Source organism: Patagioenas fasciata, chromosome 9, assembly GCF_037038585.1.
Source record: "Patagioenas fasciata isolate bPatFas1 chromosome 9, bPatFas1.hap1, whole genome shotgun sequence".
NCBI classification, from domain to species: Eukaryota; Metazoa; Chordata; class Aves; order Columbiformes; family Columbidae; genus Patagioenas; species Patagioenas fasciata.
This window is the reverse complement of record NC_092528.1, coordinates 19,172,372-19,196,313: the sequence shown is the minus strand read 5'-3', so window position 1 is coordinate 19,196,313 and position 23,942 is coordinate 19,172,372. Positions and strand designations below refer to the sequence as shown.

The window sequence follows — 23,942 nt, the reverse complement described above, 5'->3', positions numbered from 1 at the left end:
ATCTGCTCAGAGATGTCACAAAATATCTGTTTTAAATTAGCTGCTAATCTGCCATTGTCCACGTTTGCAGCTGTATTCTTCCACCCAACTTGGAGGCAATGGAAAGATCTGCTGAAACTGCAAGGCTCTCGGTTAGGAACAAATAGTTTGAGAAGCTGAGGAATGAGAGATGAAGCAAAGCTAAATTTAGAATCTCAGATAAGAAAATATCTGTATCTTCAGTGCTCTGTGGTTTTATTTTGCTCTACACAAAGCACACCTTGGTTTTGCATGGCTGTTTGCAGATTGTACGGACTCAAAGATGGCTTGGGGGAAATAGAAGGCTTTGATGTCTCCAGTAAACAAATAGCGGTGTTAAAAGATCTTCAGTTCTTGTTAGCATGCTGCAAACAGCTATGTTTGAAGAAAAATAAACATCCCAAGCTTGATGGAAGGGTAGGAAAGCCATAAAGTACTGACCGTAGTCAAATCCTTGGTATGAGGACATTAGGAATGACAGTGCCATGAATGAACTTTTTATCTCCTATTGGATGAAAAAGAAAAGAACAAACTGCTTAACTGCAAACTGTTTACCAGCTGTGCAGTGAGAATATATGGATATAAATCATCACCTAAGTGATGAAACCGTTACCATCCAAATCACAAGAAATACTATCAAGTCTGCTAGGAAACTGAGGGTAGGAGTCTCCTGGAGGTCTTGCCCTCCAACCATTGGGGTGAGGGAGAGAAGACTCACCCTTCCTCTAACCCCTGTTTTGACTCATCTTCCTCAGTGTTCCACCAGCTGCCCCAGGGCCACCAGTGCCTCTTCACTCTCACAGCTACAGGGCCTCATCCCCCAAAAAACTTATTGGCTTTTAATTTGTGTAACCAGCCAGTTTGCATGAGGAGGCACCAGATGTGCATCGCACTCTCTGCGGGGAGGTTGAGGATTTGGGGCTGTGCACCTACCTGAGCTTTTACTCTGTAAAGCTTGTTGAACTTGTCTCACCGCATCACCTACAAAGTCCCTTTGGCAATGCAAAAGCTTCAGAAATGAACCAAACAAAAGAGCTAAATAATGATCTTGATTACACCAGCATAACCCTAGGGATGTTTCATGAATTTACATTTATAAACTTTTAACAATCCAAATTTGGTTCAGAAAGAAAGTTTGGGTTTTCTCTGGAAAAGCAAATTATTATCATGACCTGCTGATTTTTAATCAATGCACCAATATTTAGTGCAAATTAGAAACTTATAAAGATCCTCCAGGGAGCCTCTTGCTTTAGTTTTTATGTAATTCCAAACATTTATCTGTTTAAAGAGTTCACAGGAGCTAGGAAATAAATAATTCAGACATAGTTGGTTGTTTTGTTTTAAAAAGTCTCTGTAGCATCACTAACATATATCCTTTGATAACACTTTTGTTCTGCCTACCAAAACTCCATTCCAAATGGGACTGGTGAGGCAAACACTCAATCCAATTAACCAGGGCTTATGAGGAAAAAAAAAAAAGGAAAACAGCAAAAATTCCAGAAAAAAGTTTGTAATCACAAAGGTAATAAGTATGCCTCTGATAACTTCATACAAACTCTTCATTTTCACTGTGATCCTCTCCCTGCTGTATTCACAGCGAGGGTTTGTAGCTAAAGCCAATGCAGAGGTGGTTCACAATAAACAGAAGCTCCTTAGAGACTGTAGCCATGCCATGTGAGAGCTGTTTACCTGGCATGATGAACCACTATTCTGTTTATCTTCAGATATTCCTACAGTGTAGTAAATAAGGCACATTCACCTCCAGGAATATGTTATTTTATTTTCCATATGTGTTGCCCTTCACTTTCAGCGCAGAAAGCCCATCCTGTGATTTCTGAATTACTCCGTCTGCCTTCCCAAGAGGACAGACTGCTCCTGGTCTGGATAGAGCCAGAAACTTGCTGACACAGCAACTGGGGTGGTTCTTTCCAGCACTGAGCTGCCCATCGCAGCTGGAATGAAACCAGCACCCTCGGTGCCGGCAGCGTCTGCAGGATGTGTCCTCTGGAGCGGGACCGCATTCCCAGGGAGAGTTATTGCTGATGGAACATGTGGCAAGTGCAAGGGATAGGATAAGAGGAATGGCCTCAAGTTGCACCAGGGGAGGTTTAGATTGGAAAAATTTATTTGTGGAAAAGGTTGTCAGGCATTGGAACAGGCTGCCCAGGGCAGTGGTAGAGTCGCCATTCCTGGAGGTGTTTAAAAGACACATAGATGAGGTTCTTAAGGACATGTTTTTGTGCCAGTGGTAGGTCGATGGTTGGACTTGATGATCTTGAGGGTCTCTTCCAACCAAAATCATTCTATGTTTGTAGTAGGGAAATTCAGGGGAAATAGGCTCTGGCCCACGATTTGAAACCGAGTGCATCGCTCAGCTAATGCTGTTGGTGTCTTTGCCCCAGGTGTGAAAGATAAGGTCACTCAGAGCTTTAAGAGGTGCTTTGTAGGCTGGAGGTCACTCATAGGAGCTATTCTTGCTCACCATGGGGGAAAAGGCCTTTGATTTCAATGAGATTAGGGCTGGGTGCCTCCCACTGCTCATCACTCTGTAGCCCTGTTCCTCTCTACCTGTCACAGCAAATATTTTGACTGCAAAAGCCAAAGCAATTGTGTTGTGTACTCTACTGCATGCAATCCCTGAGGCACACTGCTGATAACCAAACTCATTTCAGACCTGTGCACGTTCCCTCACTGGAGTGCTGCCACCATCCAGGGTGGCATGGGGTGACTGGGTGCCACCACGTGCCCCAGGACACATCCCCACTCTCCTAAAGGAGACTGGAATGGGATGGTGGTGCTTCGGGGTAAGCCAGCTTGCATGGTGGTGACTCCTTGGGCTGACAGTGGGGGGAAAGCAGAGTGGCAACTTTAACAAGTGGTAATTTTACCATTGGAATTATGCTTTTGAGGATCCTAGAATACCTAATTCACCCTGTCAGGTGGGATTTGGCACTCAACTGCTTTAGGGCAGAGCACAGTGGTCTGTATGGGGCATGTTTATTCAAACAACATCAACCCTCTTTATCAAACACTATTCCACTTTTAGTTCAACTGAAACACAATTAGCAGGGCTTGCAATGTTCTTAACTATGCCCAATCTTAGTATCATAAAATCATTTTGATTGGAAGAGACCCTCAAGATCTTTGAGTCCAACTGTTTAACCTCACACTGTCACTAAACCATGTCCCTAAGAATGTCATCTTCTGTGAAATTAATATTATCTATGTTCAATGTGCAAGCCAGCAAAGTGACACGTGGAAAATCACACATTCTTGACTCAGGAATGCAACTCGGAGGATGACTTCATGTCCCTGAATGAGAAGATCGACATGCCAGATGCACCGAGTGCCTGACCCATTTAAAACCTCTCAATGATCATACCTAACTTTAAAATGTTATTTTGTGCACGCAGAAGGAAGAAAGAGAGCCTGATAGCTTTATGTGACTTAGTTTCCCATTTAATTTGTTTAGGGCAGTGTGAATGTCTTAATAACGAGAAGCAGAGCTCTGATCTCTGTTCTGGCTGCATGTTTCCAATAGACGCTCTAATGCCTTTCTCACGGCGGGAATGGTCGACAATTTGTATTTTCTTGCTATTAATTAGAAGCTGTATTTCATTTTCAGATGTAGAGCGAGCCTCCCAGTGTAGCTGACAACTTTGCAGTCTGCACTTTCAGTCATGCATTGAATTTTACTGAATTGTTTTGTCTAGAGACAAAAGCAACAGATGGGAGTACAGAATTAATACCTTTCATAAATCGTAATTGTATTTTTAAGTCACAAATCAGGTGTAATTCAGACTTTCCTGTGCTTACTGTTGCCTCTGCTATAGACTTGAATGTCTTTTCTTTTTCCTTGCCCAACTACTCGCTCCCAAAATCCTGCTGAAAAGTATCCAGAGGGTGATCCAGGTCTCTGTCTTTAATAAGCATGTCCCCATAGAAAATTATATAACAGCATTTTGTACACTTGTATTTTTCCTCTTCCCCCAGTGCATTCCATGCACCTACACAGTCATGCTAATTAGATCATGTAACAAACATAAACGTGGCAAAAAAAAAATAAATCTGTTCAGAGGCTGTTGCAAGACAGAGCTGGATTTGGAAAGCAGCCATTCATTAATTTTGTTTTGTTTGAGAAAACCGAAGGATGTTATTTTACTGAAGATGAAGCAAACTCCATGTAATAGGAGCCATAATCTAAGGAGACAAATTATTTTATTTAAGTAGTCCTCAGTGAGCCCTGAAATGAGGGCTTGCTCACGAGAGAAAAAAAACAACTGTGAGAGCTTAATAAAATCATTAAAATTATAAACCTAAACTAAAAAACTACACTGATAAATTAAACTTGATTAGTTTAGTTAATCTTAACTAATCAAAACTAAACTAGCATTAATCCATAATGTATGCCTACAAAGGAGCTAAGTAGTGAGGAACTTAACTTTGAGCATCAGGTGCCTTTTAAATGAAGTGTCTACATGGCATACGGTGATAGATTCAGAATGCACTTCAACCAGTTTTTCTATAGATGGTCTTAAACTGTGCATAACACAGTAATCCCTGCATCCATGGGGTGATGCGGGAGAGCAAAACCACAACCTTCTCTGACATACCACTTAACATTGCAAACTTATGCTTGATGCTCATTTTTAGGGAAAGGAGTAATTTTGAGTGTTCCACCTGTTTGAGAGAGCAATGTTTAATTGGTCCTGGGTTTTATGATATGGTTGGTAGTGTGATCAGCTGTCATGCAGGAATTGCTTTTTTAATTTCAGTTCAGATGCTAAAAGTTTTGGCCACTTGCACTGAGTTGCATTTAAACCTGTAGATCTATTGAGCTGGCTCTTAAATGTAACCACAGTAATTTTCATAGCGATCTAGATAGGCTGAGAGTGTTACCAGATGACTGCACTTCTGCAAAGCTAATGAAGGCAGTGACATGCAGCATGAAAAAATGACATGTTGCGAAACACATGGGGGAAGGAGCTGAGGTTGTGACTGGGTCATGATGTGGAGATCTGGGTAAAGCCGGTTCCCTGCCTGCAGATTTCATCCAACTGCTGTTAATGAAATATGACGATAACTTTTAGCTATATCCCTGATCAACACTAGATGTTGCTATGCTGCTACTCATATAAGCTATACATTAGCAAGGTTTTTAAATGGTATTTACTGCAATTTCCTCTTTCCTGTTTTTGCTCTACACTATGTTCTGAAAACCAGGTGAGCTGCTACTTTAATTTACTGATTTTTTTTTTTAAGTTTCAGTTTTATTTGCTTAATATGTTTACAACCCCCTTGAATGTACACATACAACTTTACAAGCAACAGAGACTTTTGTAAGTGATGACATGAAGCAACTCCTATATGAATGTCAAATATTTACTTAAACTCTGCTGCTGGATTTTTTGCAATCCAAGGGGAATGACATTGTTAACTGGATGATTCCGGGAACAGACTGACAGCTGCAAGGCCACGGAGGGAAGTTTGTTTATAAGGGGAAAAAAAAATAAATGTTTAGCCCTGCTGGGTTTCAGGCTGTCTGCTCCCACGTGTTTGAGTGGGAGAAAGGACAAATCTTAGGACGTTGATTTCCCTATGGCAACAGAAAACGGAAATTACTTTAACCCCATCTAGTGACAGATGACTCATTACTCAGCCCACTGCTGTTTTCCAAGTACTAAAACAATACAGCTGCAGAGAAAAGGCCAGTCTATATTATCTCATAGGCTGAGCGCTGGGGCTGGTGGGAGAGGGCAATGCTCTGGCTGCCTTTTTATCGAAGAAAGAGACGGAGCCTTTTGGGGGTTCTTCTATTGTCTTGGGGATTATTTTATTCCTGGGATGGAGGTGATGCAGCACCCTTGGGGTGAGATGTTGGTGGGTGTCCCCCTGCTTGGTGGTCCTTGACCAGCATCCAGTGATCCAACAGAATGCATCCACAATTGCAGTTTAAACAACCTTGAATCATATGCAACATGTGAGAGAGGAACAATTCATTCACAAATGCAGCCTGGTGAGGGGACAGCAGGTATGAGCAGGGTTTCCAGGTCCCTACGTATGAAAGAGATATCTGATGGCAGAAGTGCATTGCTGTTTTGCAGGGAAAGTTGTAACAAGATCGCACAGGAAAGGCTGAAATGGAAATATACAGCTCTGAAAGCTGAAATAGCCTAGGTAAAAGGGTAATTAGGGAGAGCAGTTTCTGAGCAAGGATGGTGGAACCGTTGTCACTTGTAGTCCTTAAACCCAGATGAGGTGTTGCTGTGAAAGACAAGCTTCAGCCCAACTTGTAGGACGAGGAGGTAAGATGTGTGCTCAGGAGTTCAGGTTTAATGTCCACATCTCTCTTCTTATACCTTAGGAGCCCTTGCAGCAGAGATGTGCAGAGCTACCAACTCATCTGAGGAGCATCTCTTTTGAGCATCTCCAGCATCTGGATAAGGACTCTTGGTCAGCACCTTTTGGACATGGCAGAGAAGGGCATTTTGGAGAGGAGCTGGTTCAAGCTCATGGATTTGAGGGTGATTCTTCATCTGCCTCTTTCCACCAGCAGCTCAGTGCAGGAGGTGCCTTCTCTACAAATGCTGGTTTTCCCAAATCCTGGTAAGCATTTAGTAAGGTCTACTGAGCCCAAGATGCGTTTTGCACACGAAATTTTACACCACTGAATGGGGAAGGCATTAGTGCTACCACTGAATGACTTATCAGTCCAAATCACTTTATTCACCATGAACTGAGGGCAGACTTCACAGTGCTGGGAAATTCGAGACCCCAAGAAAAATACATGGTGGGATGGTGAATTGTGGTGCTAAATAAGAATATTGTTCCTTTTAGAGAAGAGGCAATTGCCAAAATGTCCATGTGGAAAATGAGAATAACAGTTTTAATTTAGGCATGCTCTTTTGCTTTAACTTTCTCTCCACTTCTTTAACTAGAAAATGGCTACGTTACCTGGAAAAATATTTTTGTATTGCACTGCTTGAGGGAAAAAGAGCTAATTAAATTTGTAAAAGTGGAAAATAATGCCTAAGAGGTCTTCGTAAGGCTGTGATTCTGACTGCTGGTGTCAGCTTTACTGCCAATATGTGCAGATGGTAACGAATTACCTCCCATCAACCCCTCTTTATTGTCCTAGGGCCCCACTCAGCTCATAAATGTCTCCACTGGTTATTATTTCCTGTTATTTAGTGTTCAGCTTGTAAGTGCAATGCTCACTTCGATGCTCTACCCCAAACCAGGAGAGCAGGGTAAGTAACTGCAGTTTTTCTAACAGTTCTGTGCATACAGAGAGGCTGCAGGGGACACACTGCAGCAGCCACACGCCAATCAAGGTCAGTAACGAAACCAAGAGCTTCACAGCTGAGCTGCTTGCACGTAAATATGGACTTCCAGCAAGAACCTGGTCCTGGTAGGACCTCTATGGCCAAGACCAGGCATGGACCAAAGGGTTTGCAGGGCTGGTGGCTGCACAATTGGGTTTGAGTAGAGTAAGGAAAGGTGGTTATTCATCCAGTGATTTTTAGGTAATGCATTCAGACTTTGCAGAGAACATATTGTACTGAATTTTGTATAGCCACAGGATAGCATTTTTTTCTTACAAACAAGGACATATTAGTCTTTTCCAGAAGAAGAATACAAACTACTCTTCCCAAAACCAGTATTTGAAGCTTTGAGCAAACATAGTGTCTGGTCTTTGATTTACCAGCCTGACCACTGTGCTGTGTTCAGTTCTTCACGGTTGTCCTTAGAAACACTTCCTCTGCCTCTGCCAGCGTACAAACACTGTGGTAACTTATGTAAACCACAAACAACTGCTGCGTGCTTTTTGTCAGTAATTCGTAGTTCATACCAGCAGGTTCTCTTTTCAGTAGTATCTGCATTTTCTGTGTAACAGCTCTGCAGCATGTGTTACCCTAAAGCATCATCCGTAGCAAAAGCAGCAGGCAGAGGAACTCTTCTCTGTCAGGCGGGTGGAGGTTGGGGTCCATATTCTCCACCTCCTTTTCGCAAAGCTACTTTCTTCAACTCTCCCAGGACATTTTCATTCCCCTTAAGTTGGGTCCTTGGCCAGCCAATTCTCTCTCCTTAAGCATTCTTTATCTTTCCTAGTGAACGCCAAGGCTAGTTAGCCTTTGACTGCAGAGTCCAAGAAATAACACCCCTTTCCAATTCCCATCAAGACAAAAGGAGTTTCTTCCTTGGTGTCTAATTCTTCTAAGTGCACTCAAGTTTTCCTACTGCAATCTGCTAATTTCCAAGCAGATTTGCCCATAAAAATTTCCCTCCCTTAATTTCCACACATTTTCCCTTGCAGTGGAGTGATGGAAATGGTCACAGGCTGCCAGCTTTCCTGTCTCAGTTTTCAAGGAAGCCTATAAACTCATGTTTCCTGGGAACTACAATTCCCAGAAGACATCTTCTCCCAAACCAGGAATGGAGGCTCACTGGCCCTGTCGCATCTTTCAAAAGGCTTCCTCTTCCCTACCCAGCGATGACCAAGGAAGGGGACGAGGGGCAGGCTGGGTATGGGAAGAGGCAGGTCCCACCGTTCTGCATCCATCTCAGCATAGCCTCCCTTTGCAGAGTCATGGGGAGAGCATCCTAAGGGCACTGTCTGAAGGCACTGCTTCTGCTTATATAGAACTACAAAACCCCAACAAAAAGGCGTTTAAGACCTGCCTGGTGTTAAATTCAGTGTCTTGGGGGCTGTGTGACAATGGCAGAAGTGCCCTCTCCAGCTATGTGTCTCCACTGAGGTAATATTTCAGCACGTCTGCTCTTAGGAGTCCACAAAATCCTATTCTTTAGTCTCTGCTCAGATGCTTTCGTGGTACCCACTGAACAGCATGTGTTGATGCCAAGTGCCCCACTAGCTTCTCCCTCCCAGAGAAACAATCCTAGGTAAGATTTTCAGAGGAAGGACTTAACTCCATGGCCCTGAGCAGCCTCCATACCGTTTCATGTGATGTGACTCAGTACCATACTTGGCCACTTAACAAGCCTTAGTGCTCCTGATTAAAGCCAGTCCTTGTCCAGACTATCGCTGTGTCGAGTTCTGTCTCAGTAAAGTCATTACAAGCGGTACCACCCTAAACAAACCTATTTGTGCAGGGGCAGTAATCTCCTGAAACCATCTCTGGGTTTTGCAATCAGAAGTCAAAGGTGTTTCTTTTATGACATCCTTTGAAAAGTCAGCTTTTCAAAATGCTGAATGCTCATGACTGCATCTGGAGTCATGAGGAGCCTCTCGAAAACCAGATAGTGGAGTAACATCATCACCAGCATCTTAAAAGCTCCGAGGCTGGAATTTGCAGTGCATATTCAGTGCTTTAAAAATGTGGTGGGACGTGGGGTGCAAATGTGAAAAGTCAGGCTGGTGTTTCAATAGCACGCTTTTCCTACTTAAGAAAGCAGGAGGACTTAGCTGCTCCCTGATAGCTAAAGTTGACTGAAATACTGACCTTCAGACAAGTACTAACAGCACTAGCATAAATGCTAACCTAAAAACAATAAACTTAACACTTGTCCATCTTTTTCCCATCCTCTCTTTTCAGCGGGTTTCAGCTCAGATCTCTGCCAGGGAATCTCAGCATTTCTTTTCATTGCTATATGAAGCTTCTGGAGTGTTCACTCTGTGGGTTCAGCCTGGCAAAAGCCGCTGTGTCAGGAATAGAAGATGGAAAAGTATTCCAGAGTGAAGATGAGACAACCTTCCAAAAGCCCTGAATTGAGCACTTTTCGAAGAGTTTATAAGAAATAACCCTGCTTGTCAAGAGTAAATCTGTCAAAGGAATTGTACCCTCTCCACTTATGACATTTCTCTGTCCCTCAAAGAAGAAAAATAACAAAGTGCAATTTCTGCAGAAATCAATCAGATAATGCTCATTTCTAATTGCTGCTGGCAGGGAAGCCTCATTGAGCTCCAATTTCGGTGAAGCAAGTCTTAGTTGCTCAAGCTCAGCCACTAAAACCGCATGAACCTTCACTACCTCTTCGCCAAATGGCTGTAATTTCAGTGAAGGTCATTTGCAATGCAGCTGGCTATAAGTAGCTGTGCACTGTGGCACATGATGGCAGGGTGAGATGCACCCAAGGAAATGCAGGTGAATGGTGGGACCCCAGCCTGGAGGGGCCATGAAATTGCCAGCTGTTCACAAGAAAATCAATATTTGGACACTTAAATATGCCACAACCATCTTGCTCAGCAATCATGAGCACACTCCGTCCCCAGCTGGTTCTTAGAAAGCCTCTTAGGGCCAGCTGTGTCTGTCGTGGGACTGGGATGCTGTACACACATAGCTCCCCCAGGACCAGATAGGCACCAGAAGTAGCAGAAAAAAGCAGAGCTACCTGTCAGGTTACTTTTAGAAAATTCAAAATAGCCGAGTGGTTTTGTACCAGACAAGCACACTGTATTTGGGGGCCAGGTGTTTTGAGACAGAACTAGCAATCCTGAAACACCTTTTTCTCTGCTGTCACCACATAGCCCCTCGCTTCTCTCCCTCTGTTCATCCACTTCTAAAGTAGTATAAATACCCTCACAGCACAAATCTGTTAAAAAAGATTAAGAGACTGGTTAGCCAGAGTCGTAGTTTTGCCTGGTTTTCTGAAAACTGCAGGGGATTTTTCCTTTCCATTGAATATGATTAGATGCAGGAATACTATAAATTTTTCCCCCACTGCTCTGAGATAAAAAAAAAAACACCACTTATTCCTAGCTTTAAAACAATAAAAATCCAACTCATTATTAAAGAAAAAAAAAAAAAGTCTTGAACTGCTTGCTTTTTGATCTTCCAGTGTGACACTGAAGTGACGTCGGAAAGAGGAAGCGGCTCGGAGCCGGAGCGGTGATGGGCGATCCCACGCTGCTGCTGGCCTGTCTGCACCCGCTTATCTCTTAACTTCACCCATCTTGTGGGCCAGCTGCCTCCCAGAGCAGAGATGCTGCGGTCCTCTCTACACGCTCCAGAAGGGCTCCGGGAATAGCTGTGTCAACGGTGAGGTGCTGGGATTTCACACTGCTGGCTGTGTCCCGCAGATTTATGCCAGGTCATGTCGTTTTGGGGACTTTGCAGTGAAATTAGACCCAGGTAAGTGCCAGGTGGCTGAAGTGAGAATTTGCCGGGGCTGACTTAGCATGGCACCTGTTGGCATGAGGTTTAATTTGGGGAATTCCGCTAACAACAGAAAAAAGTGATGTGAAATTGTCCTCTCCCTTGTCAGCTTAACTCCATTCCTGACTCCAAAGTGTAGTTTTGCTTTAAATGCAAAAGGAATGGCGCTGGCAGGAGATAAGGGTGTTTGGATCTGGGATGGGCAGTTTGCTCACAGTTACTTAAGTCAACAAGAAATACAGACGTGCAGCTCTGAATCACACCCAGCTGCAACCTTCAACCATAAACCAGCCTGGAGGTGTTTGGTTACGAGAAGAATCCAAAGACTGGGAAACAGGTGTCTTCCGAAACTGTGAATTCCAGGTAAATGCTGGTCGTTTGTATCCGCATTTGTCTGCGGAGATGCCAGTAATGAGGTTGTGACCCCAAATAAATGCCAGCACTTCTTGTATGAGCACAGAAACCTCGGTGTCCTCAGCTGGAAATGGCGCTGTGGCTGTGGAGCAGATGCTGACCAAACACTTCACACTTGTGACGTTCAGCTATGTGCGGGAGAGCCAGAAAACTCCCAGCAATGACCTTCCTCCAGCTGATCTGAGATAATCGGGTATGCAGGTATCCATCAGGGACTGGCAGAAAGTTGAAAAATAAAGGAAAAACCAAGCAGCCCATCTCTGGATGCGCATTACAGGCTGCTGTAGGTGATATTTAAAATTAAATTGGTGAAGAACTGGTTCTGGTTTAGGTTTATGTTCCTCCACTAAGTATGACAGAGGGTAAAACAGTAATATGGCATTTCACAACCACTTTCATTTAAAGGTTTAATAATAACTGACCCCTCTAAGGTTGCATGCCACCAGTTGCTCTGTTTATTGGTGTTCTTTATAGACTTGTTAATAACTTTCAAAAATCTGTAATGGGACAACAGTTGCCAGCTGAGAGTGCAAAAACTGGCTAACATGCAAAAATTTCTAACGCTTTTCCTTTAATGTTTTTCTCTGTTGAAAGAAGAGCTGAGGGATTAGCCAGGCACACGGGCGTTGCGGCACACGTAGGTAAATACTGCGCTGCTCAGCATGCTGATCCCCAACCTCCGATAAACACTGGTGTCCAGTTATTTCCTTGAAAAGGACTTCCATGTGAAGGCAACTCATCCTGTATTGTACCCTCGGGTATCTTTTTCTGCTGAGCATGCTGTGAACCGTAATTCTCTGATCTTCCCAAATTTATGGACAGAATAAAAGGAAGGTGAGAATTTACCCCCAGCAGTGCTCTTCTGAGGTCTGTGCAGCTCATGTGTTGGTGAGTATAAACAGAAACGATTGCATGGACTCTGCTGGGCTTTTGTATGCAAAGGTTTGTGTTTCTTTAATTTATTTTTTTTTCACTTTCTCTTCCTGTTTCAGTTTTTGTCCTATTGCAAGACTTGGTTTTACATATTTTACTTGGACTGTGCAAAATGACTGGGAGTCTGTGGAAAAAAAAAAAAATAAAAGAGGAGTAGAGAACTGTGCTACTGGTTTTAGTGGAGAGCTTGAGCAAACTGGGAGCAGAGTACTGGGGAACTGGGATAATGGCAGCTTTGAGCTTGGTCTAAACTCTGGAAAGGCAGTGCACAGCATTCCTTAATGCTGTTTTGCATGTGTGCTTGTCAAAGAGTAAAATAACTTTTTTTGAGACTAGTTTTAAGCTTCCTGATAAGCTTCAGTATAACTGAAGGAAAAATAAAGCTTTTTGTGTGTGCTTTCTCTTGGGTGGTGCCATCTGCTCCAGCCTTTGCTGCCTTTGCCATGGGGTGTCTGCTCCTTCTCTGAGGGACTCGCTGATCACCTCGGACCACGGCATTTGGCTGTGCTGGCTGCTTCTTCTGCATCCCCTGCAGAGCCTGTGGGGCTTTCCAGCTCATGGTATCTTGAAACTTCCAGCATTCGTTCAACCCCATTTTTTTCCTGTTATGACCCATCCAACAGGCCGTGACATAAAAATCCTCCTTTCCCCGGCCACCATGGGCTACCAGTGAGATGCTGTGTGCAGCATTCCCGGGAGATGGGACAGTGGCAGGAGGGGACAGAACCATCCTGGCTGTTAAACTTCATGGCCCCAGCACAGGGATTTGTCTATTGAGCACGCTGAGGAACGAAGTCTGAGAGCTGTCTGCAGCTTGGCACGGTCTTCTCAAGCACTGAACAAACTCCCCTGAGTGAGTCACCTCCCTAATTTACATCAGTTCAAAGCCGGGGAGACACTAATGCTGCAATAATCCCGGTAAAACACTGGCTCTCCATTGCCAGAAAGATGGAGGTGAAGTGGTATAAGAGGTAGCAGGCCAGTTTTCTAACAAAGTTTTGAACAGGAAAGTTTTGAAAGATAGCGGAACTCAGGTAAAAAAACAAACAAGTAAAAGCAGCTGCATTACTGGTTGCTGTGGGAGAAGTAGGTGTCTCAGCAGAACTGTAGGCGAATTCAAAGCATTTAAGATCAGAAGCAGGAACTCCTTTATCTTGTCTGACCATCTCTCTACCAAATGCAGTTGCAGCTTGCCCAGATATTTGTACGTTTTTAAGTATGAATGACAGAATAAACTATTTTGATCATCTGGTCTGATCTGCAGCATCAGGCAAGTCACAGGATTTACAGTTTCCTTCAACAAATGTAGCCTTTAGAAGGAAATAAAAACTTGCAGTCTTTAAGAAAAGTATTTTTAATGATGATGATTCCACTTCATCTGCTGATGGACTGTTTCACTGGCTGGATTTGTGTCAAATCCAGCTTTGCCTGGTTCAGATTCTGATATTCAGGTGACATCCAAGAAAGCATTTTCACTTCACAAGAGTAACTCTTCAATAGTATAAAAAATGATCTGAGGAATCAGGAAAGTACCACATCGCAAAAGTGTGCAAAAAAAGCTGATTCGTGTGATAATCAAAAATTAAAGTGATAAGCTAATTTTGAGCATTTTAGTAGTGTGAGTGAATGAAGCCAGAGTTTAAACAAAAGTATTCAGAAGTAGTATTGCCAGTAGCTATAGGCACATGTAAGCCTGACAGAGTTGATTTAGATGCAGAGCATAACACAGAGCAAGCACCAAATAAAAAATGAGAATATGGACAAAAATACACTATTTTTAAAAATGTGCCCATAGGAAGTAAAATACGCGTGCAATAGAGATTTTGCAATGCCCTCTCTATATAGGATCATATGCAGTCAGAAAAGCAATAAAGAGAAAGTCATGTTTACTAAAGCTAACAAGGAAAAGAAACTCAGGAGAAACAGCAAGGAACATTGTGAAAGAAGGACAAAAAAGGAAGAAGAAACAGTGGCTCAGAGGATGAGATTTTTGGATGTACTTAATTAAAACAGAGGGGAAAAAAGAAAATAACGTGGGAAGGTTGGAGCAGTGCTGGATCCAGAGACACGAGAGCAATGCAGATTTGGGGGCTCGCTGAGTAGTGCAGGGTATCTCAACACTCTACACTAGAAGAAAGTGATTTACAGCAGATAAAACCAATTTAAAATTACGCAATGACTACCACACTTCCTATTCCCCCTCCTTGAAGCTTAGTTTAAAAATAAAATACTAGGAGGGACTTCAACTCAGAAACAGTTGCTTTTAATTTAAACATAAGCACCTGAAGATAAACCAGGGAAAAAATTATTCAGAGAGTAGACATGTAAGCAGAACAATGTTTTGTCCAGAACAGATCAAGAACTTGCACTGAAGCTGGAAAAAATGCAGTGGCTTTAGTTCCAGCCCTGCAATGAATAAAACATTTGTTGTGGAGCCATCAACCAGCCACAGCTCTGCTGGTCCATCCCCAGCTGGCTGTGACGGGTACAAATGGGGCTCATTTGAGGAGCAGGGTGGTGGTGCTCCCCCAACTGAAGGGGTGGAGAGGGCAGCAGGAAGCCTGGAGGCTTTAGGGGAAGGAAGTCTGGGGACGAATGACCACGCGATCTGTGTGAGAGAGAGAAGATCTTGGGGAGGAAGGGCTGACCAAGACCTGGAAGTTGTTTCTGGTGAAGAACGGGGCTGTTGGGCAAGGGGAAGGAGGTGCCAGCGTGGCCATGTCACTGTGGACTGCGGTGGCACTGTGAGTATTTACCGACGGAGCGAGCTTGGGCTGCGTGTGGGGTGGGAGAGACATGCTGAGCCCCATGCAGAGCTCGGGGCTTTAAACGCAGCCCCGGGAAGGGCTCCGTGATGCTGAGCTTTTGGTTTGAGAAGTGCTAAACTGTTCTCAGGGCTCTAACAGCGAGGGTGAAAATCAGTGGCAGCTCTGGGGACTTGGGCTCTGTGGGGGACCCTCAGTGTGGCTGGCATGATGCAGCAGGAGGGGTGATGGCAACCAGTGCTAATGTTGCCTGAAACGGGCAGGGAAGGAATACAGAGCAGAAGAGGCATTAGATTAAGTTGCAGGAGGCATTTTTTCCTCTCTTGAGGATGGTGACATCCCTGTGGGGTCTGTTAGCAGGTGTTTCTTTGACTGAAGAGATGGTGACAAGATCCTATTAAATATGTGAAACCCTGAGATGACAGATGATGAAAGGGAGAGGTTGTGGAGTCTCCTCCTCTGGAGACATTAAAAACTGCCTGGACGAGTTCCTGTGCAACCTGCTCTGGTGAACCTGTGTTAGCAGGTGGGTAGGACTGGATGATCTCTAGAGGTCCATTCCAACCCCAGCCATTCTGTCATGCTGTGAAAAGCACAACCTTTTTGCAGTGCATCGGGGTGGGGGGGGGGCACTGACGCCCACCCAGCAGGGCAGGGAATCCGAGCACCAGGGGAGATGCCCAAAGCCCTCTGTTATCGGGAAGCTAAAGATCTTTCAGGCTTATGCTAAGATGATCTATTTCCAGAAGGGAAATCTTGCATCCCAAAGTAAGCTGCAAGGAGGTTTCTTAAAGTTTTTCTGAAAGAGGTGGTGTTCTCCCACAACACCACCATGAAAAGCCCTGATGAGCATCCCACAGCTCAGTGAGTGGGTTACATCTGGTGCAGGTTGAATCACTGGAACAGAGAGTTTTAACATGGCTAGGAAAACAAACAAAGGCACAAAACAAACAAATAATGGTGCCGACCCATGGTTGTCACAGAAAAGACTTGCTCCTTTCAGTGGCCTGGTGCTGCAAAATACACTTTCTACAAGACAAAGTTCCCTTCTCAGGAGTTTGAATGGCTGTTCTTAGCTATTGACAAGATTGGAGTTAGCAAAATAGGTTGTTCTTTCTTTCGTATAAGCATAATAAACATAAATGTACTATGATGGAGTCAACGGAATACAGTAAGTTCTTACACAAGTAAATTCGTTTAATTTTGTTTGCAGACAACAGTGACAAAGGGATGCTGCAGTGAATGCCTTGCAGTGACAGAGTTTGAATAGGGAGAGGAAATTAGATCTTGTTTCTAAAAGGGGAGAGAGAGTTAGGCTTTGTGAATGAAAAATTTGAAAGGTGCTGCTTCCCTCTGTTTATGCTCAAATACCAATACAGAGAATAACAGTGGAAGCTGCAGCTGGAGATGGCACTAGGGGTCACCACCGTCTTATCTATGTCATCTGGATTTAATTCTGAAGTAAGACAAATAACCTGATACAAACCAAAGCTGGGCTATTTTTCCTTTTTTTTATTTTTCTTTTATTTTTCTTTTTTCTTTTTGGTGGGCCAGACAGCTTGCATTTCACTTCATTTTCTTCTCTTGCCTGCCTTCTGTCCATCTCCTGTAAAACAAACGCCAGGGAAGCCTGTGGGATGCAGCCAGGGAGGATGCTCTAGAAGCAGGGGAATTGCATCAAAATTCCCTCTGTGCAGCTCCCATTTATTTAGAGCAAAGGTTAGGCAAATCACAAACACTACGTAAATCAGGGAGAATCACATAACAGCCTTGGCATGTTTCTGCAAGTACCGCAGAGCAAACTGATTACTGTAATGAATAGCACCCTTGTAGTCCAGAGAGTAAATCTTGATACATTTTGCTCTGCCCGGCTGAAAATCCTCTATCTGAGGATCTTTCTCCCCCTACTTTTCCCTCAACTGGGTAAGTGTCTCTGAGATCTCATGAAACTGCATCTGATATCTGCATTACAAGGAGGATTGGGTGTCTGGGTTGTGAGGAGAATTGTAAATCCTCTTCTCTGAGACTTTTTTGATCGCGTATCTAGGAAGTAGCCATTGGTATGGGCTGAATCTATGGTCTGAGTGTTGGAATAGAGCATTTTAAGGTGGGATGCAAGATGTTTAGGAGAGAGAGTATTTTTTACTGAGGCAGATGATTTGTCTCAGGACATACAGGCTCTCAAGCATACAAGACCTGATGAAGAGCCTTTTTTAGCTATAGGAGTTTGTCTTGCAAGACACAGATTTCCTTTTCTCAGCAGATAAGTTACGGTTAATTGTGGTGTTTCTTGTTGCATTATATTGCAGAAGTTCATATGAACTCAAAACCTGATTGGATGTTTTATTGAACAAAATAGCTGCTAGAAGCTGTAAAATTGCAAAGACAGCGCTTCTGCTTTGGAAAATCCCTTGCTTGTAAATTCCTGGAGCCAGGGAGATTCCCAGAGAAGGTTCCCCATAATTGTGCCAATTCGGCATACCACTTCCCAAGCGTGAGTTATAATTTCCTCGGGATGGCACCCTGGGATGAGGTGGTGTTTAGCCTGACCTGGAGAACCCAAGAACAGATATATTATATGTTCTTTGATCATCCCAGTGATGATAAAGCTGTTTCCGGAGGAGTGTGCAGGCAAATCGAGACTCGTAGCCCAAGCTGGAGTGTGAGTGCACGCAGGACACGTCTGTCTGTCTGTCTGTGCTGCTTCTCCTGCCAGCTCCAGGCCTGCCCATCACCTGTGTGTTAGCCCAGAGTTAGTTCAGGGTCAGCTCAGGTATATGTGGGCTGCAGTCGCGCTGCCATCCAAAGGTGGGGGAGTTCTCCAGCTCCCTATTTTAGGATTTTATGTAACATCCAGCTTATATAAGCCTTTGTCTGTTAACAAAATGGGTGGAGCGTGTCTTGCTCAGATTCCTCACTGAAGAAACACTCATTACTTAACTCTTACTCAAGTGCTCATTACATACTTTAAGAATATTTTAGTTAGTTCCTTACTTGTTGCAAATAATAACATACCAACTTGACAATCTGTTATGGACAAATGATAAAACATGTAATTCACCCTTTAATGAACTACATCTTAAAATATACTAGAGACAGTGCTGTTGAGGTGAATGAGGGGAAGCTGCGGCATACCCCACACCCTGGCCCTGGGTGGCATCTTGCTTTCTTCTTGCCCACTCCTGGCAGGCAACAGTTTAGGGGTGCTTGTATGGGAGAGAGGATAGTTTGGTGTTTCCAGGATGGCTTGGCCCACAGGACATGCCTGGGCACCTGATGTTGCCAGCAAACCCTTCATCTTCAGCACAGCCAGCTCAGCCCATCACCTGTTCCTGGATGGGTGGTCTGCTGTGCCAGGGGAGGGGGCAGCAGAACCGAGCACCCTGCAGGCTGGTGTCCCCATTCCAAAGCTGCTTTGGACCCCAGGAAGGTCACACTGGTCTCTGTGGTTAACTAAATGCCTTTCCAGATCCAAGCTTTGGTTCTACAGCAGGTAAAGGTGGGTCATATCCTGCTGCGTGGGAATGGTAACACATTAAAAGCTGTCAGGTGCCTGGATCCTGCGGCAGAGAGTTCCATGTAGGTTGTTTTCAGGTGGACTTGTTGAGCTCACTCAAACCTGGCATTCATGCTACTGTGGGGCTTTAAATAGAACGACAGTGTGTATCTTAGCTTAACACCATATGGAGACGGTTTGCACCCTCTCCTTCCTCCAGATACTGTGCTTCATATACTGACGTGCTTGGCATTCCTTTAAGTTTTGTGAGTTGCTGCAAAAACCCCCTCCTTTTTATTATTTTCCCCCCCGTCTCTTTCTCTTAAAGCTGTGCATTGCCCTGCAGCCCCAGCTCTGCCCCTCCACCGCTGCCGGCGGGGACCGCATGGGGCAGCTGCTGCACGCAGCATCCAGCTCTCTGCGGAACGATGTGCCATGGAGGAAACAGGTGGGAGGGTGTGGGTTTGAGTTTTTCCTGCCCAAAAGCAAGTTTAAAATACAAGAAATAACGTATTATTTTAGCTTTGAGGCCTATTTCTGTCCCCTGAGGCTTTTTAAGGGGTGACACAGATTGGACACGTGCTGTCGCAGGGAAGATCAAGCTGGAAGTGGTATCTCATGTTTCATTCCATACATTTTTTTTTTTTATTTACCAATTTCATTCACACCCCCTCCCCAACAGAAGAGGAAAAAAATCCAACCGAACCCAAACAGGAAGAGCTTTGTTTTTGTTTCCATGGGAATTCTGTGAGAGGGGAGGGGTGTGGAAGAAAACTGAAACATTTTGGCCAAACCAAATAAGATTTGCATCCTGAGCAGCCCCTGGGCTGTCCTGTAGGAGTTAAAGTTGGGGGTCCTGCTGTCCCCCAGACGTGTAGGCAGGGAGGGCTGGGATGGGGCTGCAGCTGCTTCTGTGTCATGGGGAGCATTACTGTGCTGTGGAGCTGTGCCAGAAAAAACAGTTTGAGTGGGGGAAGATATGACTACAACTCCCAAGAGGCACCGTGGCTGAGTCAGGCCTTCATGTTTAAGTGTCTTTTCACCAGAACTTCCTCTGCTGCTTCTTCCTCCAGAGTCAGGAGGACAATTGCAATCCTTGAATGTGGGGAGGAAAAAAAAAACCAAAAAACTTGACAATGTGATTTCTGCAACCACCCTCCCTCCCCTTCCCTTTTGGAATACAGCTCCTATGGGACAAAACAATAAAAATTGCTTTTTTTGTGCATGTATGTGGCTTAATGCCAGCTGGCCCATGTTAGGTGGTCTCTGGGCTGCTCCATCACCAGTGGCTGCCCTAGTATGGACCATGCGAGGTTCTCCTGGGTATTTGGTGCACACACACGTGGGCTGCATCCGCCTGCTGTAGGTGTTGTGGTGATCTCGGTAGATGGAGCTGAGCACCGTTCTGCCCCATCCCTCTGTGCACCTCACGGGAGCATGTTCAGACCCTTTCTCATTGTGCTGCTCTGAAATGGTGACAATAAAAGACATTTCCAGTTCCTGATGAGGTGACACGTGGGCATATGGGGTAGACCAACCGTGGTGTCCTGAAGAGCTGCAGAGTCACTGTGTTATGTAGAAAGTGAGTGGCCATCTGAAACCCTAGCAGAGGAGTGGTAGATCTTCCACCACTCACAGGGCTGCTGTTCTGCAGGCAGTTTGGCTTCAGCAGAGGTTGGGGACAGGGTGCAGGAGACATGGTGGTGTCCCATGCTGGACCTTGACATCATGTGGTGCCAAAACAGCCCTTGTCTCATTGCCAGGTGATGCAGCTGGTTCCTCCCTCCCTCCCCTGGGGCTCTGCAGCTTCCTTCCCAAATGGGACCCAACTGGGGGGAAAACTACTCCCCAGTTTTTCCCCTGGCTCCCCTCTGGCCCCTGTGTGGCTAAAGGGGAAACACATGGAGGAAAAAGGTCCTGCAGGTTGTCTGCAGACAGGAAAGACAGGCAGAAAAGTGTACAACTCAAGCAACTGACAGTTTGGTTGGTTTTGCCATCTTTGATACCTCACCTAACCAAGAATCTGTTGGTTGCTGTGAACCCTGTCAGCTGAAGCGTTCAGCAGCCCTGGACTGCAGAATGACCCAGTATTTGTAATGCTACAAATAACGCAGTGCTGGGGTTTGCACTGGTATAGCTGTGCTCGCTTAACAAGGGAGAAGCAACCTGGTGAGAAAAACTCTATAGATAAAACCCTCTATTTAGTTGACATCTATGTTCCATCTATCAGATGAATCCTTGCCATGGCTCTGCCAAAAGCGCTAATGGCCCTCCTGTGATGCAGCCCTTGGGCAAAACTGCTTTTTGCCATAGACTGAAAGGGGAGAATGTTTTTCTGGGTGGAGTAAAATGCTTTGAAAGGCTTGGGAGAAGCCGATGGCTTCTTTGTCCTGTTGCATGCTTGCTCCTGCTCACTGTCCCTCTGTTCCTCCCTTCGCCTTCTGCAGGGCTGCCACACTTGTTTGTGATGCCAAATGGTAACCAAGATTGGGGATGAGGTCCGTATTTAAAAAAAAGAAAGAAAGAAAGAAAGAAAATCCCTTTTTCTTTTCCTGTGTTATCTTTCAGCTGGAGGATTTGGTTTGGTGTACAGCACACAGGCTCTTAGTCCTCGAAAAGCCCTTCGGCAGATGGCCAGCTTATTAGGCATAACAATGAAAAATTTTAAAAGGAAAAAACATGATTGAAGTGCAACTAAATAATTTTTTAAAAGGTTCCTAATATTTGCACCTTGGTTTTACAGACTGCAGCAGCACTGATCCCTGCGTGTGTGCCACACAGCACTCTCTTTGCACCAGCACCTTGTGTTAAGTGAGAAACCTTATTAGTGGCAGCACTAATTGTCCTCCAAGGGATGTGTGGAAGCTCCTGAAGATCAAAAAGCAGGTGGGAGCAGAGAACCAGAGAATCTCCTGACAGACAATATTGTGTTTCTTCAGAGCTCAAGATATTTTTGAAGGTATGTGCCAAGTATCCATTTAATGAATTGCCTCTGGGAGAGGGAAAGTTATGGGAAGTTTTGCAAATCAGTAATGGGCATGGGCACAACAGCTCTTCTCCTGTAAGAGATTGTAACAGTGGGTGGAGAACCTGCTCTGCTGTGGTGGTGGGGAGAGGGAATTGTGCTACGCAGATGCCAAAATGCTCATCAAGCGTGTCTGCTCTCTGCTGCTGCTGGTCTAGCCCTGCTCGCAGTAGCTGCCAAAATCAACCTAGCAGCAGAGAAATTGAATATGCATTAACTGAGCTAAGTGTATGGATTTGTAAAGATTTGCCAGAATTCAGCCAGCCCATTTTATAGGTGATGAGTGCTAAAATGAGTTCTGGGGTGGTGGGCAGGGGTTTGTCTGCAGAGAGTAGTTGTTCTCTGTGTCTAAAATGTCCCCTTTCTGCACCAACACGTGGAGAAGATGGCAGAGACGGAACATCCTGGGCTGGTGGGTGTTCCATGTCCACCAATTCCAATCTCATACGTTGGCAATAGCATGAAACCTCCCTGCAGTGTATGATGTGTCCTCAAAGCATGGCTTTGCCTGCTCTTTGGGTGGAAAAGGTGGTGCCAGTGATGCAGGGTAACTTTTCTTGTTTCCCATTACCCTTATTCTTTGCTGCAGAGTTCCACCCTGATTTTCTCGGTTGCTTTGCTCTCTCATGACACTGAGTGTCAGACGTGTCCGTGCTGTCTTTTTACTTGCTCAATCCAGACATCACTGCTGAGCCACCGTGACTCCTGTTTCTCTGTCAATGCTGAGTGCAGCTGTGTCTGAGCTTGTGTTGCAATGCTACTGGGAACCCACCTTAGATTTTAAATCTCAAGTACATCACTCACACTGGTTTTAGTAAGCTTTAAGTCATAGTAAACTCAGTGTGAACAAGCTGAGCCAAAGTGCTTCAGGTGTGCCATAGCCAAAGCAGGTACTGTTCTGGTGGAGAATTTCAATATTATGCTGCCAGAACAGGGGTAGAGTCTGTTTCTGCATTAGTAGTGACCAAAGTTGGGTTATTTATCTCATGTAGATTTGAGGACTGTGGCTCAGCTCCTCACTACTTAAAAAAAAAAAACCACACACACACAAAAAACCCCCAAATCCAACAGCCTTTAAGGAAGAAAAATATCATAACAACCATATTGAAACCTTGCTGTAGAGACAGCAGCGGGAACACTGAATTCCCTGGAAAAAAGTCACCAAAATGTCCCCTGTGCAGCTGCGGTGGTGGAAGCTGTAGTACTGCATACGAGTCCCAGGCATTTTACCAGCATGCAAGACTGTGTTATAGCTGTTTAACATATGGAGGATTTTTGCTTCTCCACTTGTCAGTTCAACCCTTCTATAAGCACAAAAAATTTCCCCCTCGCTAGCTAAAAAACCTGCTTCTTTGCATGTTAAAAAGGGTGCATAGGAAGCAACATAAAAAATGTAGACAATACTGCTCAGATACAAACAATATGTGACCATAATTATTAGGTTGTCTTATGCTAAGAATAGCATTGTATGTGTACTTAATTCGTTGTTAATTTGCAGTGACTTTTTCATTTGTTTCCCTCGCCAAATGTAATTTCTTGGCGGCAGTAGAGGAAAACTGCCTTCTCTCTGTTTAAATAATTGGACTTCTGTGAGAATAGTACAAAAGGGGAAAAACCACGGTCCCTGTGAAAGCTGCATTTGCGTGAGAGTGGAGCAGATCACTTGGAGTCCCTGCACTTGCAGGGCTGTGAAGTTAAAAGAAGAAAAAAAGCAGAGTTTCTCCTCACTGTTAACGGCTCATTTATTGATTTTATTTTTCCTCTGATAAGAACTTCCCACCAAAAAAAAAAGGGGGGGAGCGGAGAGAGAACCCATTAAACCACCCTGCCCCTTTCCTCCACCCTTCCTGCCAGTAGCCCAACGTTCTCGTTAACTGGCGGGGAGTGGTTTCCTCTTCATTAGCCAGTGCTCATAGGCCGGTCTTGCCTTGTGGGCTGGGTCGTGTTTCGCTTTTGCCGTGGCGGACCCAGCCTGGATGCTGGAAGCAGAGCGGCGGAACCGGAGCGGCGGGGCCGGGCTGCTGGGCGGCTCCTCTGGCTGCGGGGCGGCTGCTTCGCCGGGTCAAGCTCCTCGCTCGTTCTAACAGCACCATGAGGAACCCGCTTCTCCGGGGGCAGGAGGTTGGTGGAGAAAGATTCGGAGTTTGTCGGTTCCCGGGCTGCCGTGGAGGGGG

General features: G+C 44.8%; 2 protein-coding genes across 5 annotated transcripts in view; both read left to right on the top strand.

The window, feature by feature from the left end:
• Window positions 1-23,942, top strand: part of TNIK (TRAF2 and NCK interacting kinase) — a 418,581-nt gene that overhangs the window by 154,345 nt on the left and 240,294 nt on the right. The gene's annotated exons all lie outside the window — the stretch shown is intronic.
• Window positions 10,715-23,942, top strand: part of PLD1 (phospholipase D1) — a 76,766-nt gene continuing 63,538 nt past the window's right edge. For 3 of the 4 annotated variants that reach the window (XM_071812561.1, XM_065844157.2, XM_065844154.2), the window contains exon 1: window positions 23,711-23,889. The gene's annotated coding sequence lies outside the window, so the exon portion shown is untranslated. Of the gene's footprint in view, window positions 15,227-21,486; window positions 21,703-23,710; window positions 23,890-23,942 lie in introns of those variants that run through there. The other variant, XM_065844155.2, reaches the window with a different exon arrangement.